Source organism: Corvus moneduloides, chromosome 6, assembly GCF_009650955.1.
Source record: "Corvus moneduloides isolate bCorMon1 chromosome 6, bCorMon1.pri, whole genome shotgun sequence".
Classification (NCBI taxonomy): domain Eukaryota; kingdom Metazoa; phylum Chordata; class Aves; order Passeriformes; family Corvidae; genus Corvus; species Corvus moneduloides.
Genome location: NC_045481.1, coordinates 18415544 through 18432866, shown reverse-complemented (window position 1 = coordinate 18432866; position 17323 = coordinate 18415544). Strand labels below are relative to the sequence as shown.

General features: G+C 36.9%; 1 long non-coding RNA gene across 1 annotated transcript in view; it reads right to left on the bottom strand.

Moving 5' to 3' along the window:
- LOC116445909 overlaps positions 1 to 17323 on the bottom strand; it is a 32680-nt gene that overhangs the window by 5036 nt on the left and 10321 nt on the right. The window contains exon 2 of the long non-coding RNA XR_004240939.1: positions 12977 to 13054. This is a non-coding gene — a long non-coding RNA (uncharacterized LOC116445909). The remainder of the gene's footprint in view (positions 1 to 12976; positions 13055 to 17323) is intronic.

Below are 17323 nucleotides of genomic sequence, written 5' to 3'. Positions count from 1 at the left end.
GTTCCTGGTGCAACTACCCTGCTCTGGCACAAGGCCTTCCTGCACTTCACAAAGTCTGCTTCATAATAACAATTTTCTCTTCTGTACAAGGATGTTCACCTGGAGCTCCTAGGACTCATTACATGTATTCATTAAGCCTTACTGAGCCTTTGATTAACTAAATAATAATCCTTTTTGAGAGGCAGATAAACCAGGGTGTAGGGCACTGGTGACTGACTGTGGTTTCCAAACAAGTCACTGCCAAACATTACACTCCAGATGCATTCATTTGATGCATCAACCATCAAGCAGCAATTGTTTCATGCTTTCCCAAAGTTTAGAGTGGGAATAGAAAGATCCTATTATGCTGTATCTGTATCAATTCACTTGTCTTTGACATCAAAATGCTACAGCAAAATTCCCTTTAAAAATGAAAGCTTAACACAAGCATGGCCAACAGGTTTTGCTCTTACAAAAGCTTTTTTACTTGCTTTCACAGACAATGATACACATATTAAAAGGAGATTTAAAAAATGACTGCAGTGTTTTCATTCTGGACAACATATCAGTGATATTAAAAAAGATTTTTTAATCCCCAAAGGCCTTTTAAGGAATGAAAAATAACATATTTGGGCAACACTACTTTTTCACTTGGTATTCCCCTACAGATTATTCTGTAAATAAAATCCCCTGTTCTTGTTTAGTGTTCAAAGTTAAAATGGTCAATGAAATATTGGAAAAGCTGATCCTTTTTTGTAATTCCTTTTTTTAAATTTAACTTCCATTTTTCTCCTTTTAGTCTTTTTGATCCCACTTTCTAGTTCTGAGTAACTTGGGCTTGTCTACAAAAGGGAGGAATGTGGAGAAAAGGTTTTTGATAAGCCCTCCTTGTTAAATTCACGATCAAGAGAATTTATCTTAATTTCTTTTCTCTGTACAAAGAACAATACTTGCAAAAAATACTCTAAATAGGAAATCTTTACCCTATTCAAATACAAGTTAGATGAAAAAAAGTTTGAGGGAGACAAATAGTAACAATTAATAAATCTGCATACTCAGTAAAAATAAGAAAGCTACAAAAAAACCATTGCTTATATTCAAGCAGGAAGATGCCACTAAATGTATTTAAAATTGTTATGAAGTAGAGTAGTAGATTAGAGAGTTGTTTGTTTAGGGTCAATCTTTTTCTCATAATTTATTGAAAGGAATTTCTAAATTATCAGAAAGTCACTATAGAAAACAAAAGAATGTCACTCCTATAAAGTAAAGGGTAAAAGACTAACATCATGTCAAATTAGAAAGTTTGAAAATGAAAAGGTAAGCACAACAGTAATTTAAAACTTTTCTTACACACTTACCATGATTAAAAAACCTCATGTAAGGAAGGAGCAGGAAATCACACTTCCTGCAAACTTCTTTACAGATTTTTCTCTCTGCTTTAAAATCTTCCTTCTAATGGTCATTTGATCAAAATTCTAATGTTTATTCAACTTAGACACTATGTCAAAATAATTTTATTAATAGCTTCATATTTTCATCTGTAACTAAGTTTTAAATATTTTAGTCAGATGTTCAAAGATAACATAGAAACTGAACAGGATCCAGCAAAGTGCCCCTGTCAGAGAAGTCTAAAGGTATCATATTAGGAGGCTGTATTAGGAGAAGTATTGCCAACAGGTTGAGGGAGGTGATCCTTTTTCTTCCACAGCACTGGGGAGGTCACACCTGCATCACCGGGTCCAGCTCCAGACACCCCAGTACAGGAGAGACATGGACATACAAGAGAGTTCAGCACAGGGCCATGAAGATGGTTAAGTACCAAGAGTGTACAAGGAAAAGTTAAGAGAGCTGAGACTTCTTCCTGAAGAAGGAAAGGCTCATGAAGATCTCTTCATTGTATATAAATGCCTGAAAAGATACTACAAAAATGAGCCAGGCTCTTTCCAGTAGTGCCCAGTGACAGGATGAGAGCCAATGGGCACAAAATGAAGCACAGGATGTTCCATCTGAACATCAGGAAACAGCCTTTTAACTCTGAGGATGGTCAAACACTGGAATAGTTTTCCCCAGAGAGGTCATTAAATTTTTCAAAAGCCATCCAAATGTGCTCCTGGGCAACCTGTTCTAGGTGCCCTGCTTGAGCACAAGGGTTAGAAAAGATGACCTTCAGACCTGCATTCCCATCTCTTCCAGTCTGTGACTCTGTGAATTTATAATACTTCTACTGTATAAAAGTGCAAGGATTTTTAATTATTGTTTAAACTGTATGATAACCACTGAATATAACTCAACAGAAAAAGCTTAAAAGTTGCATTAAGGTGTACTATTTGATTAGTTGAAAGTTAAATTTAGAATAGGGCTTTTAAAGCAAAGAGATTTAATATTAAACTCAATATGATCCTAAGGCTCTATTTAGTTTCTGAAGATATTATCCTCAAGTCTAAGTGGAATGAAGATGTCCATGTATAATTAAAGTGTTTCCAGTGACCTTCTAAGTCTTTTGCCTTTGAAGACCACTGAGACATTTAACAAGATTGCATGACTCTTGTTAAATCATAATCATTACAGAAAGCAGTTCAGTGTTAAGCAATGATCAGTATTCAAAATGTTCATCGTTTTAGTACTGTTAGTAAATTTTACTCTGTATTGACAAGATCATTTGGGAAAAAACACCAGTTTGTGACAGGAATTTATGAAATGAATTAAGAAGACATGATTACTTGTTAAGACTTTAAATAGTTTGCTAAATTTAGAAACTCAATTTGTGTTGCACAGCCTCCTGCATTTTTAACATTATTTCATATCCTCATCAACTAATGATATTTCCTTAGTAACGTACATATATTTAGTAATAGTCTAAATTCCACTTTTTTCACTAAAAGTGAAGAAATACAGTAGAATTATTCACATTTTTTTTCTGAGCAGTTTTGAGTTAAATGATCACTTATTTCACCTGATGTCTGTTGTAGTTCTAGATATAACTACCTTTTATATTTCAATAATCTTTTTTTACTCCTGTTATCAAGATCAAACAAGTTTTGGCACACCATAGTGAGGTTTTTAATTAAGGTTAAGATTTCATTCCCACTACATACTGTTTTTCTTTAATTCCTGAAGTTTTTTGTTAGCATATCTCTCTCTAGGACTCAATGTTATTTTTTGATTCCTGATTTCTTCAGTTTCTAAACATACTTCATGCACAGCCCCTAAGTTTCAGTGATTATAGTTGAAAACAGACTTTTGGAAAAGTCTGAACACTCCCCTGTGTAGGAGAGTTCAAGTGAGTATCTCTAAGTAAACTATGTATCTACAGCTATTTGGAGAACTCATGTCTGGTACTTCTATTTATTTAACTTCGTGACCTACACTTCCTATCCTAGGGAAGACACACAAAATGGCAAGTATTGTAACCACTGGACTCTGCCTAGCAGGCTGCTGCTCCCTGAGAGCTCAGCGAGGGTTTCCTAGGTCCATGCGATCAGTCACATCCTGGAGTCCATTTTGGACAGCCCCGCGATCTGGCTCCGGCAGCCAGCAGCGTTACAACGCAGTGGTGGAAAAGAAGGCAGAGAAGGGTCTCTCATGAGGGTTTGAAATGGCTTTAATCACATCTCGTCCCCACGATATTCAGAGGTAGAGAGACAATGTGGTCTGGGTGCAGGGTGGTTTTGTCAGGGGCCCAGGGGCGGTCCCTGGGCGGGGTTGGGATACAGGAGCAAATAGGGAGAAACCGAGGGAGTGGCCAAGGCTAGGGAGGGAACAGGGGGAACATACAGAATCGGGGGTTAACAGGCCACCACAGGCAAGTAGGTTTAGGTCTTCAAAAGGGCTTTGACCTGGGAGATTTGCTGAGTTAAGTTGATACATCAGTTTGGTAATAGATCAGAATTTCTATAGAAACCTACTTTGGGTCACTGGGAACATTTTCTGGGGAAGACCTGAGCGTTTAGGTAGTCCAGTTCCTGGCATTTTAGTCAGATTCCATGACAAACTCTACCAATGTGGAGCTTGCGAATTAAAGCAAATATATTTTGTTTTGTAAATGTTTACCCGCCATCTTTAGTCATACCAGAATGACAGAGCACCTCTTATCGCAGCACAACACACCCAAATAAACACCATCAGAGGTGACTTAGCAATGCCTTCATCAGTGTGGGAAATACGGATGACTAATTCATATGAGGAATTAGGATCCTTGCCCCCATTCACATGTACTGAATATGTGCTAACAGGTCAGGCAACCCAAAATATGCAGTAGGTCACCATTAATAGGAAGTAGTAGAATTTCTGGAATGCTTCTCTAGAAATTTAAGGAAAGTTTTAATTCTCAGTTCTTTGGAGCAATATAAATTTATATCTTTCCCCTGTCAAAATGTGACTATTTAATTATAAACTGCTATGGGTAAATTCAGGGAAAAGGCAGCTTGCTTTGTGAAGAGTCCAAGAAATGCTAAAAGAGTAAAAGGGAAGAGTTTTTTTTAAAAAAACAGGCAAGCTAATTCCGAATGTCAGCATTATTCTATCCCTTCATAAGCTTGTGAAGATGGTATGAAATACATGTTAGGACAAGTTATGTTCACTTCTCTCTTTGTTTTTCATTAGCATATTCATCATTTGGGACATGCGAATGAATGGCTACTTGGATTGAGAGCTCCTCCTAGGCAATTAGGAGTTGAAGTTTGTTCCAAACAGCATTCAGAAAGCAATTTCTCTGAGAATAACATTAAGGTCTTAGATGCGATCTATGAGATTAATGCTACAGGCTGCTAATGACTCCAGGCATGCTACAAAAGAAAATAAACCCTATTTGAACACAAAATATTCTCTTCTATAATATTTATTTAAGACTTTCAAGATCAGATTGCTAATGTATAATTCCTAAGCATGATCTTTTGACACACAGAAACTGCAATGCCAGATTGGAAAAAGAAAATAAACTTTGCCTGGAATTGTCTTGGTTGATTACTTCTTTCCCTTCCCCTATTCCCTAACAGATCAATGCTAATCAGGTAGTGAAAACTACAGTGCATTTTGCAAACCAATACAAGAAATAATTAAATTTATTGATTTCTATTTACTCATTTATTAACTCTTTTGGTCTCTATAGGAATGATAGAGAGACCTTGAATCTTCTTCGTCTTTTCTCACAGACTACCTTTGGGAAAATCTAGGGAAAAATTAATCAGCAGTAGCTGTCTGATTTGTAGTTTTGCCACTCTCTATATGATTTTTGTTTGCTATTGCTGATTGTTTGGCATTTTATAAATAGATTAACTTGGCAGACAGTGACATTAGTTGTCAGACTGTAAGGATAACAAAAGAAAAGCAATTCATGAGGGAATATTGTCTTTTTGTGGGAGCAAGCATGAATGTACGTTTTCGACTTTTTAATATTTCTCTCTTTTCATTCTTAATATATGAAAAGAACCCTTCTGTTTGTTTTGCTTTACTTTGGTTTTTAGAGCCTGTCAAGGACAAAAGGTATTCTTAAATTTATTGTCTTTTGGGATGGTTCTGGGGCACACAGAGAACACCAGGGTGAAAAGATTTTTAAGGAAGTCCTTGACATAACAGCAGTATCTCAACTATTAAAGATTTTTACCATATTACATATGGTCTGTTATGAGCTACTGAGAGTCTATATTCCATGTAAATTCTTGCCATAAAGGATATCTCAAACGGAGCTAAAAGCTGACCTAAAAAAAGCCAGTAGTAATCAGAAGTACTTAGTGACAGGTATCTTCATCCGACACTTTCTATTCCAATCCCCCACAGCATTCAGCCCCCTTGCAGCCAAATTCATCAGTTTACATACTGGGCATGACGTTCTGTGGTATGGAATATCCCTCTGGCCATCTCAGTCAGTTATCCTGGCTGTGCTCCCTCACTGCTTCTTGTGCAGCTCTCAGAGCACGGGACTTTCCTTACCCTTATTTGTACCTCGCTATTACCTTTACTACTTAGCAGCAAATAAAAACATCAGTGTGTTATCAATATTATTCTTCCACTAAATCCAAAACACACCTCTGTACCAGATACTAGGAAAAAAATTAGCTCAATCCCAGCCAAAACCAGGACAGTTTCTACCCCCTTTTTCATAACATTTATGTCATGCCCGGGTCCCATACTTTTCAGTACACAGTCACCTTTCCTGTCTTTCAAGATACACAAACAGATGTTATTCCCTTAGTCAATGGACTATCCCTATAATATGTCCATTGAGTCTATTTAGTCCATTACTTTGGCCTTTATCTGTCATAACAGTGTCTCAGAGCAGGAGAGATGGTACGCAGTGTTGGATTCTTGCATGTTGAAGCCAGGTGTGATTTCATCACCAATGCACTTTTCATCACAGTAAATTCTTTATTAATATGGGTGATTTTTACAGTAATATCTGAGCTATGGCGATTGAAAAGGAGTCAGTTCCAATCCCCAAATTCAGTGTGGCAGAGACGGGCTCCATGAGGCACCCAGTGTGCTGACATCTAGCCACCTAGAAGTGATACTATACACTGTGTTGTGACACTATACAATATACAATTGTGTTTTACAGCAATTAACATCATATAATCTAATTTATTGACTATTCTCACCCAAAAGAAAATCCCCTTCAGGTACACTTTGTACTTACCCATCCTCCTGCTTTACCCATCAAGTTCACCCAGGTCCTTGAGCAAAAGCAATTGCACAAATGGGCTTGTCTTTACTGAAGCAGGAATAACCCAGACTGTTTTTCTCAGCATAGTTTTTTATGTGTACCACTCTATCCCTTCTACAGTACATAGCAGTTTTGATTGGGCAGGACCAGATCCTCCAGTGCTAACTAACCAGTGTTTTTTACTAAATGTGTCTCCCAGTGTTTGAAAGTCCAACCATACACTGCTATCAGTGCAGTCTTTAATAGTCCATTTTATAATTTGATTTTTCCAGGGGATGGTGCATGACAGGGGTTGTGATATACCCACGCAATGCCATGTTCGTTGGCTCAAGTGTCTATGAGGTTTTGGAAATGTGTTCCATTGCCTGACAATTATTTGTGGGGTGCCATGTCACCACATGACTTGTATTCAAAGCCCAGGATAGTATTCTATATATAGCATAGGACACAGGGTATGTTTCCAGCCACCTGATGTTGGCTTCCACCATTGCAAGCACATGGTGTTTGCCTTGGTGTGTTTCCGGGACAGTGATACAGTCAATATGGCAGGCCTCCTCATATTTAGATTTCAGCCATTAGGTTCCATACCAAACTGCTTAGCTGGCTTAATTGCAACATGTGTCACATTCACCTGAATAACCTGAGTGATAGTGTCTGTGGACAAGACCACCCCAGGATCACGAGCCCATCTCTATGTCGCATTACTTCTTTGATGGTGTCATAGGCCCACCAAGCCAAAACTCATTCACCCTTATAATGCCAAACCAGATCCACCTGAGCCACATCAGACTTAACAGCCAGACCCACCTGCTGGTTGTTTTGATGTTCTTCAGTGGTCCAACCCATGCTCAAATGTGCATCCATGTGGCATACCTTCACAGCCAGGTTCCCCACCCAATATCTTGCTAGAATGCAGAAGCACAGATGGGTTTACGTCTGCACTGCCAGTTATTCTGCTTCCATCACAGCAGTCACCATTCATCAGTCAATTTAGAGGTATAGTCTTGACCATTTTTCTCATTCAGCAATGTCTAAAGCCAGCTGTAGAGCTTTCACCTCTGCAAACTGCCTCAAGTTACCTTCTCCTTCAGCAGTTTCTGCAACTTGTCATATCTGGCCTCCTTCCATCTCCAATGCTTTCCTACAATACATCTGGACCCATCAATAAACAAGGCTATTTCTTCTCACTTTTTGGTAACTTATTATTAGTGAGACCTCTTCAGCATATTTCCCTTCCTCCTCGGGTTATATTCCAAAATATGTGTCCTTTGGCCAGTCCATGATCATTTTCAAGATTCCTGGACAACTGTGGTTTCTTATTAGAGCTCCTTGTGTGATGAGTGCCACCCACTTACTCCATGTAGCATCAGTTGCTTGATGTGTCCAAGACACGCTCTGAGCATTCAGCCTAGCACAGCCACTTGGTGAACAACTCGGTCAATCATTCTTGTTGATTGTTTCTTTCACTGTGACTCCCATGCTAGCCCCTGATGAGCAGATGATGAATGAGGGTACAGCCTTTTGAGAGAATCCATTTCAGATAAATTGTTCACAAACACTTGAGTTGATCTCAGTACTGCTGTGCTTCTCTTGTGACCCTGTCACAGTGGGTCAAATATGTGTTACAAACGCTGTCTCCTGAAAAAGGAGTCTTGCTGCTCGCCTCTGCTCCTTAATAGAGTGCAGGGCCTGATATTTCAGGACTCACGTCTCATCACTGGATTACAGGAGAATATGTAAGCATTGCTTTTACAGGGAGAGAGGTAGCCTCTTAAACCTTCTGTACACCAGCTAACCTGACTTTTATTACCATTTTTATTACTATTTTATTAGTTATTTTATTATTATTATTTCTTATCACAATGTTGTCACAGAAATTAAATTTTCATCAAATTGTATATACGAATGATAGCTTCTATAGAAAGAACAACCCTCTTAAGAATATGACAACAGATGTGTACTAAGATACTGATTTTCCAACATGAATTTCCTAAGTTTGCCAGATGAAACTAGGCTTTTATAAAGGTGAGTGAATATACATGCATAAATACTTTTTCATTGAGAAAAGTGTGAGTTGCCTTTCATAACAATATTTCAACATTGTAATGAAAGCTGCATTTGAAATCCTCACATTTGCACATGAGATTCCATGCGCAGCTATCAGTGTGTCATAAAAACACAGTCACATCAAGACCTATTGAACAGGCACTCATGTGACAAAAAAAATACCAATGTAAAATTAAATAAAAGTGTGTAGAATATTTGGCAATTTTTCACAATCAGGAAAAAAGAAGCACTTTTACAATTTGCTTGGACTAGAGAAAAAGTTCACTATTTCTAGTCTGAGAATGAAGAAGGATTATTTTCTGTACTAATATAAGGGTAAAAAGATATTTCCAGAATACAAAATTAAGCTCTTTATGATAAAAAAGATGCTTATGCTTTGCATATACATGGAGATGTGTCTCTAAAGTTCATCTTTCTTCTTGCATCAGAAAAAATTAAATTTGATTTTAGATTTTAGAAGAAAATTGTATACCTTCACAACAGGCTTCTGCACCAAAGAGGGAAGAATAGATACGTGGCAAGGCATTAAGACCTTGGTTTTGGATAAGGAGTTCGAAAAATCAAGGTTGATGGGCATTGGCATAAACCAGAATTCTTCACTTTCAAGCCTAGAGTTGTATTCTAACCATTGGAAAACATATGTGTGTTTAATGGCTTAATTCTACAAAATATGCTTGTCAGGCTATTCTTTGCACATTTTAATCTTCTGCATTTAAATGTGGAAATAACCAGGAAGTTATGATGGTCTTGATTCCATTTGCCTATTTATATAAAGTAGGACAAGGAAAAAAATTTCCTCCTTTATGGTTTCAACAATGCCCAAGTTATCTTGCAGCACAGCATCCCAGAAAAGTACACACATGAGATCCATCTGCACAAGAGAGAATTGGTGTATGGGAAGAAAGGAGACAGAACACCAACCTACAATGGATCATCATATCAGAGTTTCTTCTCATGGTCTTCAAATTAGTTGGAAGAGAGTAAGAGAACTGCCTGTTCTCTGACAGTGTTGATTAGGCCCAGTGTAATGCGATATAGAAGAACGTGCTGCTCTTGGTGATGCAAGTGAATCTTGAGGTCTTGCACATAGCATGAGTAAAAGAAGTCTCTTCCCAAGAAGCTTTCATGCAGATGTAGTATCTTTATTTGATATCACTCAGTCACACTGGCTTTTTCTTTTTTTCCAGTGCTGGTCAAGTGCAAGGATATTCCTTTGCAATATAGTACATTTGTTCCATGGTTAATTTGTTGTGATCCTAGCAATAAGAGCTTTTCTCTCCTCTGGGATATACAGGAATTGATTATCTGGAATTTCACTAGGAAAGCAAGTTCCCTCAGTAGACAGAAATACATGTTCTTTGTCGGCTCATAGGCTATTTGTTGACATTCCATGAGAGTTTTGATGTAAATGGAAAAGCTACAGACCTGTAAATCTCTGAGGTCTCTACAGTCTGTCTGAAATGAGGCAAACAAGTTTGAAAATTCTAATTCCCTACTATCCCTGATAGTCATTGTTGCGAAGTTTCAAGTACAGTGGAGCAAAGCATTTGTTGCCACTTTGTAAGCGGAAGTGGTTTCACAGCACCCTACGTGCCCCAGTGCCTCAGCACTGTTCTAGCACAGCTAAGAACTTGCTATTTACAGTCTGTACCTCTCCCAGGCTGGCCACTGAGACAGTGTTTTCCACTTTGGCTGTAATTTTTCTTTACTGTTCTCATGCTATTTTTCTCATATGGTTGCTCTCATGGGATTACACCTGCAAACCTCGACAGGATTATAAAGAGTTCTCATGGGCAGCATCTACCACTTGCAGGAGACTCAGCCTTCTCTCCCCTTATTTCCTTATCTCCTTATCTCCATAACATGCAGCAAAGTGCATGGCAGGAGTTATTTAAGATGAAACATAAAATTTTGTGTATGCACATTAATATGTGTCAACACATCTTCATGAACTGGTCAGCATGGGTGAAATCACGAGTCTGAAACTTATTAGAATGCTTTTGGAAAGAGAAATCCTTTTATCCGTGATATGGCCCTCTTCAGATTTGCTTACAACTATGAGCTCAAACAGAATGCTCTAGGCATCTCTAGATGCATGTTCAAAGCCACTATTCTGTACAGATGAAATCAAAGTCAAGCATTACAGACTGAAGTCAAAGATAAACTGTACATAATTGTAAGGATGAGCTCCACTCCCATTTTTTTACAACTGAGTATAGCTCAGGGAATCTTCCATGAGTAATTCTTCTTTAGAGAAATTCTATGGATGAATATTGTCTTAGCTCTGACAAAGCCAACAAGACCAGGCAGAGTAGGCAAAGAGATTTTCAGGACAGGTAACTGAGCTGGTGATCCAGTGAATAATTTCTTAGCCTCCTAGAGGCTAGTACAAAACTTCAACTATTTGAGTACTTATGACCAGGCATTTTAAAAAAACATGCACTATCTTTCCAATAAAGGTTTAAAGCTGCTAATACTTTGGATTAGTGAATAAAAAAGACTATTTCTTGGTAGTAGGTATTTTCAGACATATTGCAGGATCAATAAGAAAAAAATCCTTCACTCTGATTAGGAGGAAATTGAGATGTGGGAACTGATCTTTATGGTGAGTTAGGTGCTTTTCCAGCTATTTTTGCAGGCTTTAGACTGAAACTCATGTGTTGATGCATGTCTGTAATGCATGTTTGCTGAAAGGTACCAGTCTGGAAACATTTCACTGAGGTCAGAAAAAGTTACCCTTGGGCATATCGGATTGCTGTTTAAGCAAAAACGTACTGACATAATCGGATATAAGACACTGCAATTTTTTTTTTTTTAATCATAGTGTTTTCTGTAACACCTAATGTAAGATGACTGTCATTATTTTAAATTTAGAAAGCATAGTTGATGGCCTTTTTGAATGGAGTTTTGAAAGACAAGGAAGCTGCAGAAGAAGTATGCTGTGCTAGGTAATTTCCAAAACCAGAAATCCCAAATAACAAACTATAATTTCACTGAAGCACTTAGAATAGGTAACATGGTCCATTTACTCTCGAATTTTCTGACCACAGTTGAGTAAAGATGCTTTAGAGGATTCTGAAGGAATCTTTTGCTGACAGTTAGAGAAGAATTTCCAGCTTATTTTTTTAACCTATAAAGTGCTGGATATTATATGACATTTAAATGTGTCCTATTTTTTTAGTGACTTCTTGGCTTCATTATATTTCAAAAGTAAATATCACTCTTCAGCTATCCAACCAATTGTGTGCTTATCTTTGTTGTATTCTTTCCACTGAATTTTATTTTCCTGTTTCTTGAATTGAGAGATAACTATTGTAAAACATTTTTTACCCCATTCTTCTTGTCCTTCATGGCGCTCTCTCATCTTCCACCATTCAGTTATCACACAATTATTATTGTTTGGAAAGACTTAAATCTCAGAGAATTTAGATAACAGTGTGTGTGAAAAGGAAGACATTCATATCACTATACCCTTCAGTTCTGAATTCCAAAATCACATTGCATAGGTAATCCATCACCATATGCAAAAGCAATAGAACAGCAACAACAAAAAAATAATTTAGTGACTCACATCTGTAGGAAAAATTTAAAGATACAAGGAAACTTGCTGAAAAGACAGCAGGACAGTTTGAACATAGAAGAGTTCCTATGCCCATTTTCTTCCTAAGTGGTTTAACTCTAGCCAGCAACCAAGCCCCACAGCTGCTCACTCACTATCCCCCAGATGGGATGGGGGAAAGAGTCAGAAGAGTAAAAGTGGAAAAAATTATGGGTTGAGATAAAGACAGCTTAATAACCAAAGCAAGAGCTGGGGACACGAGCAAAGCAAAACAAAGGAATTCATTAACTACTTTCCATGGGCAGGCAGATGTTCAACCATCCCCAGTGAAGCAGGACTCCATCACTTTTAATGTTATGGAATATCCCTTTGGTCAATTGGGGTCAGCTGTCTTGGCTGTGTCCTCTCCCAACACCCTGTGCTCCCCCAGCCTACTTGCTGGTGGAGGGGTGTGGAGAAAAGCCTAACTCTACAAGTACTGTCCAGTGATAGCTAAAACACTCCCGAATTTTCAGCAGCTTCCTGCACAAATCCAAAACACAGAATCATACTAGCTACCATGAAGAAAATGAACTCTATCCCAGCAAAAATCAACACATTAGGGAGGATTTTAAAAGAAATATAAATATATTTGCATAAAACTAGTTTTGAATTACTTCTATTGCATTCGCTGTTAATTGAAAGAAAAATATAACCCAGCTCAAACACATTACCATCCAATGCCACATTACTGGTACTGCACTTTTCTTGGGTCGACTCTGTGTACCATTCTGCTATCATAAAGTTTCAACCTGTAGATAAAAAGATGTAGATTAGTACATCTTTTTTTCAGTAGCTTTACATCCCCCTTTCTTTATTAAGCAAAAGTTCACAGGGTTGTTTTCTGAAAAGGTGATGCCATTTTTTGATGATGTTGCTTACTGGGGAGTTTCCAATGTCTTAGTGGAGTGACCAGGGAATTAGGACATGATTTTGTTGAATTATGGTGGAACCGGTTGTTCCCATGAGAATGTTTTCATGCCAACATAGATCTAAGCTTTCTTTAGATGTACAGGCGTCAAGGTAGCTGTAAATCAGAGCATATGAATTAGTCTTTAATTAAGGAGTCTCATACTTGAATAAACTGTAGTCCAGAAATTATGCAAGTGAGAGAGAAAATTTAAAATGTATGTATATAGTATCATAGATGGGATTTCCATACAGTTAAAACTGTCAATGTGTTTACATTCTTTACTAGACTGGGACTTCATTCCTACTACAGAAATATTTTGGCCTAATTAGGCTGGAGATCAAAAACCTTATCCCTTTTTTAGAGTAAGATTTTGCAAATTTTGGCTCCTGTGGGTATTCTTCTGCTATACTTAGTGCCATTGCTTCCTACAAGTGAAAATACACCCATAGCTCCATAGCTCACACTGTGATCATGGAACAGCAGAACTATTGTCTTCTGAGTGTACACACACATATACACACACATACACACACACACACATACATTTAAAGAAGCCAGAGCAATTTTTATGTGTGTGTTAAATAAACCAGAATAGTCTCCTGAAGACATTAACTTTTAATAACACAAATCATTACGATTACGTAATGTATTCTGAGGAATTCTCCTTATATTTGCTAATAATTTTAACATAACTTGTCTGGCTCAGATTCTTGGTTCTTGACATTATTTAATATCTAACCTAGCCAATGCTCTCAAATGCTATCTGTGTAAATGATAGTTTCTAACACAGCAATGGTTCTAAGATGTAGTATACAAGAACTTTTGCTTTTTAAAACTGATTTATTCCTAGTGATTATTTATAAACAAATACACTTGAAAAACAATAAATTAAGGTTAGGTACTGCAAAGTCACTCCTCACAATGCCATTCTATTTCGATAACTTTCTAGGGGATGTTGTAAGTACCTTTTGACAATCTGTGAACAGTTCTGTCCCCACTATTTGAATTTAAAAATATAGCTAAAAAATGTTTAAGCTTTTAGTCTACTCAATTTTAATAAATGCATATAGAGTCCTACTGGGTTTATTTAGTAGAATAACTTTCACATAAGGAGTATTCACAGATACAATATGTATTGCACAGGAATTCCTGTCAGGATTTTATTTCCAAAGAACCGGCTACTTGCAAGACAGAAAACTTTTTCTGTTGCACAAAACTTTTTATGTGTTTGCTCTATCTGACACACTTTCACTCAGCTGTCGAGCCAAAGCATAAACACTGATTTATCATTATATAAGGAAGGGTTGAAGTAACTGAAATTCAAGGTAAGCTCCCTTTATCCATTCAGAGCATTACCAGCTTTACTTTTCCAATTGCTTTTTAGGTGGGACTCTATTTGAGCTCTCTTTCTTTATTCTGCTAAGACTCTTTCCTCCACATAAGCTTACAGATGGCTGCATTGAACTGTGACAGGCCTAGATAAGAACTGCAAGGTAAAGTTATCAGTTGGCAGAGTGTGAAAAATCGTAAGTAAATCATCACATATCTAAATGTGTGTACTGGTAACTAACCCTTCAGTAGCTGGTGGAAACAGCAGGGCTTAATACAACAGGAACTTTTGGTATTGGATAAAAAATTCATAAAATTTTTTAAATATTTTCAATTTTTAAAACATTTTCATTTTTTAAAACACTCCCCCTAATGTGTCCTCATGTTCAGTTTGGTGTCCACCAGTACAGCAGGCCAAGATGTTTTCCAGCCAGGTGGCTCCCAGCATGTGCTGGTGCTTGGGGTTCCTCCCCCTCAGATGCAGAATTTGGCAATTCCTTTTGCTGAGCTTCATAAGGTTTTTGTCAGCCCCTTTATTCAGCCTGAGGTCCTTTTAGATGTTAGTACAATATGCTGGACTTTCAGTCACTTCACCCTGTTTTTTTATCAACAGCAAGGCATCTACATTTTCTCTGTGGAGATCTTCTGAAACGTACTTCCACAGAGAATGATCTCACAAATACAAATACTTGGAATGAGCTGCTACTTTCATACTCATGCTTGTTACCTCTATTGAATGTGTTGAATGCCAAATGACCAACTACTTGGTACCTGCCAAATGTTAAACTTCTATGCAGCTAAATATAAGATAAATCTAGGTCAAGTGATTCAGCCTTTCTTTTGATCCAGAGTTACCATTTGTGTGCTTCTCCTGTGATTCCTGTCACTTTTTCTACAAGAGTGTTCTCTTCCAGAAGTCTGAGGTAGTTAAACAAGCTTTCAATAGCATGCATGCACTGAAGTCAAAGGTAAAACAGAAGCTGTGGATCAGGATCTTATTTTTCAACTGTCTCCAATTTCATCTCAGGACCTTCAGACTTTCTACTTAATCAAATGCCCTTTCCACTGAAAACCATTCATTTTCCTACTCTTTTCTTACCTCTAGGTTTAAACATCTAACCTCTTCCACTCTACTTTTGGTAGACTCTGCCAACTCATGAAATGCTACCAGATACAAATTCATTGCAGTTATCTTCCACAAAAGCAAGATATCACATGAGCTTACATTTAGCTCTGCTTAAGTGATTGAATAAAGACACATTGCTATGCACTCTAGAGAGGATTAATGGAATGAAAAAAATAGATTTCTTAAAATGTTCACTGCAGGTTCACCTGAGAAGGTGTCAGTATTTAGGTACTTATGTCTCAACTCAAATCCAGGATACCCAAAACCCAGAGGAGTGAATACTAGCAGGAGAGGTCTATAAGCTTTTTACTTTTAATTTAGAAAGAATGTGATAGAAAAAATTCCACAAATTTTCTAAAAGTGTTCTTACCTTTATAATTACTTTAACATAATGAAAATATTTAAATATAAAATATCTGAACTGGTGAACCAAATCACTATCAGGCTAAATGAGGCATAGATCTTGAATTTTTAAAATCTATTTCCACTGCGTAAAATTGCAGAAATTATGATGCAACCATTTTGATTTAGAATTAAATTTGCTGTCAAACCAAAAAGACATTATATATCCCAGATTATTTTAGAAGGAAACTATGAAAGTACAAGAAATTTGATAAATTGAATAAGTCAAAACAAAACAAAAAATAAACTCTTCACAATATTTTTTCATAGAAAATGCTGATTTTTTTTCTCTCTTTTTATACCATTTTGGGAAAAAAAAAAGACTGTTCTGACACTCTTCACACCCAGGGAAATAAACTCACATTTTTTTTTATTTTTTGCATTCTTCTTTTATTCTGTGGTATGATGACTACATCTCCAGAAGTTTGGAAGTTTTCAGCTGTTGATTAAAAAAAAATTAATATCTAATCTGTATTTTTTATAATCTATCCCCTTTCCACAAATTTTCTTATGTTCTCTCTTTTTTTCCTTTCAAAGGCCTCAAATGCAGGTCTAAAATACTATGAATTCCCTACTTCATTTAGTAGGAATATGCAGCTCTGAAGAGTTATACAAATCGGTAGCTGCCGATCTGAGAGAGAGGTGTCAATCTCTGAAGTGCTACCCAAGAGGTTTGAATTTATGCTATTTCTGTTATTAGGAATTTATTTCCATCTTTGGAACAATGCAATCGTCTTTCTTCTAAAACCATTTCACACAAGCACAGGCACAAATGACAGAAGGAATGAATATGACCATGAGGTTTCACTGACTGCATAACATACACTGAATTTCAGAAATTTGTGCCACAAATTGCAAAACTGACTTCTCATTAGCTTGGGCACTCAAAAGTCAAAAAAGACAAGATCTTTAATGCCTCATTTTAGTTGTTTGCTTGATAGTTACTTTTAAGACAAATATTTCCAGGGTTTTAAAGTATGGTAAATTATCCTCATAAGAAGAGTTGGAAGTTAATGATTGTATAAAAAAAAAAAAATCAACATATTACTGACCTGGAAAAAGTGAAATGCTAAATAAGACTTTAGAGGCTGAGGAATTAGAAACAATAAACTGTAATCACTTTAGCTTTCTTATAGTTTAATAATAGTCTGCTTCACACTGATATTGTTTAATTTACCATTTTTCACTTAGATTATATCAAGTACTTTCAGGTTATGTATGTTCCAATAGCACTTTAAACTGTAGCCATGT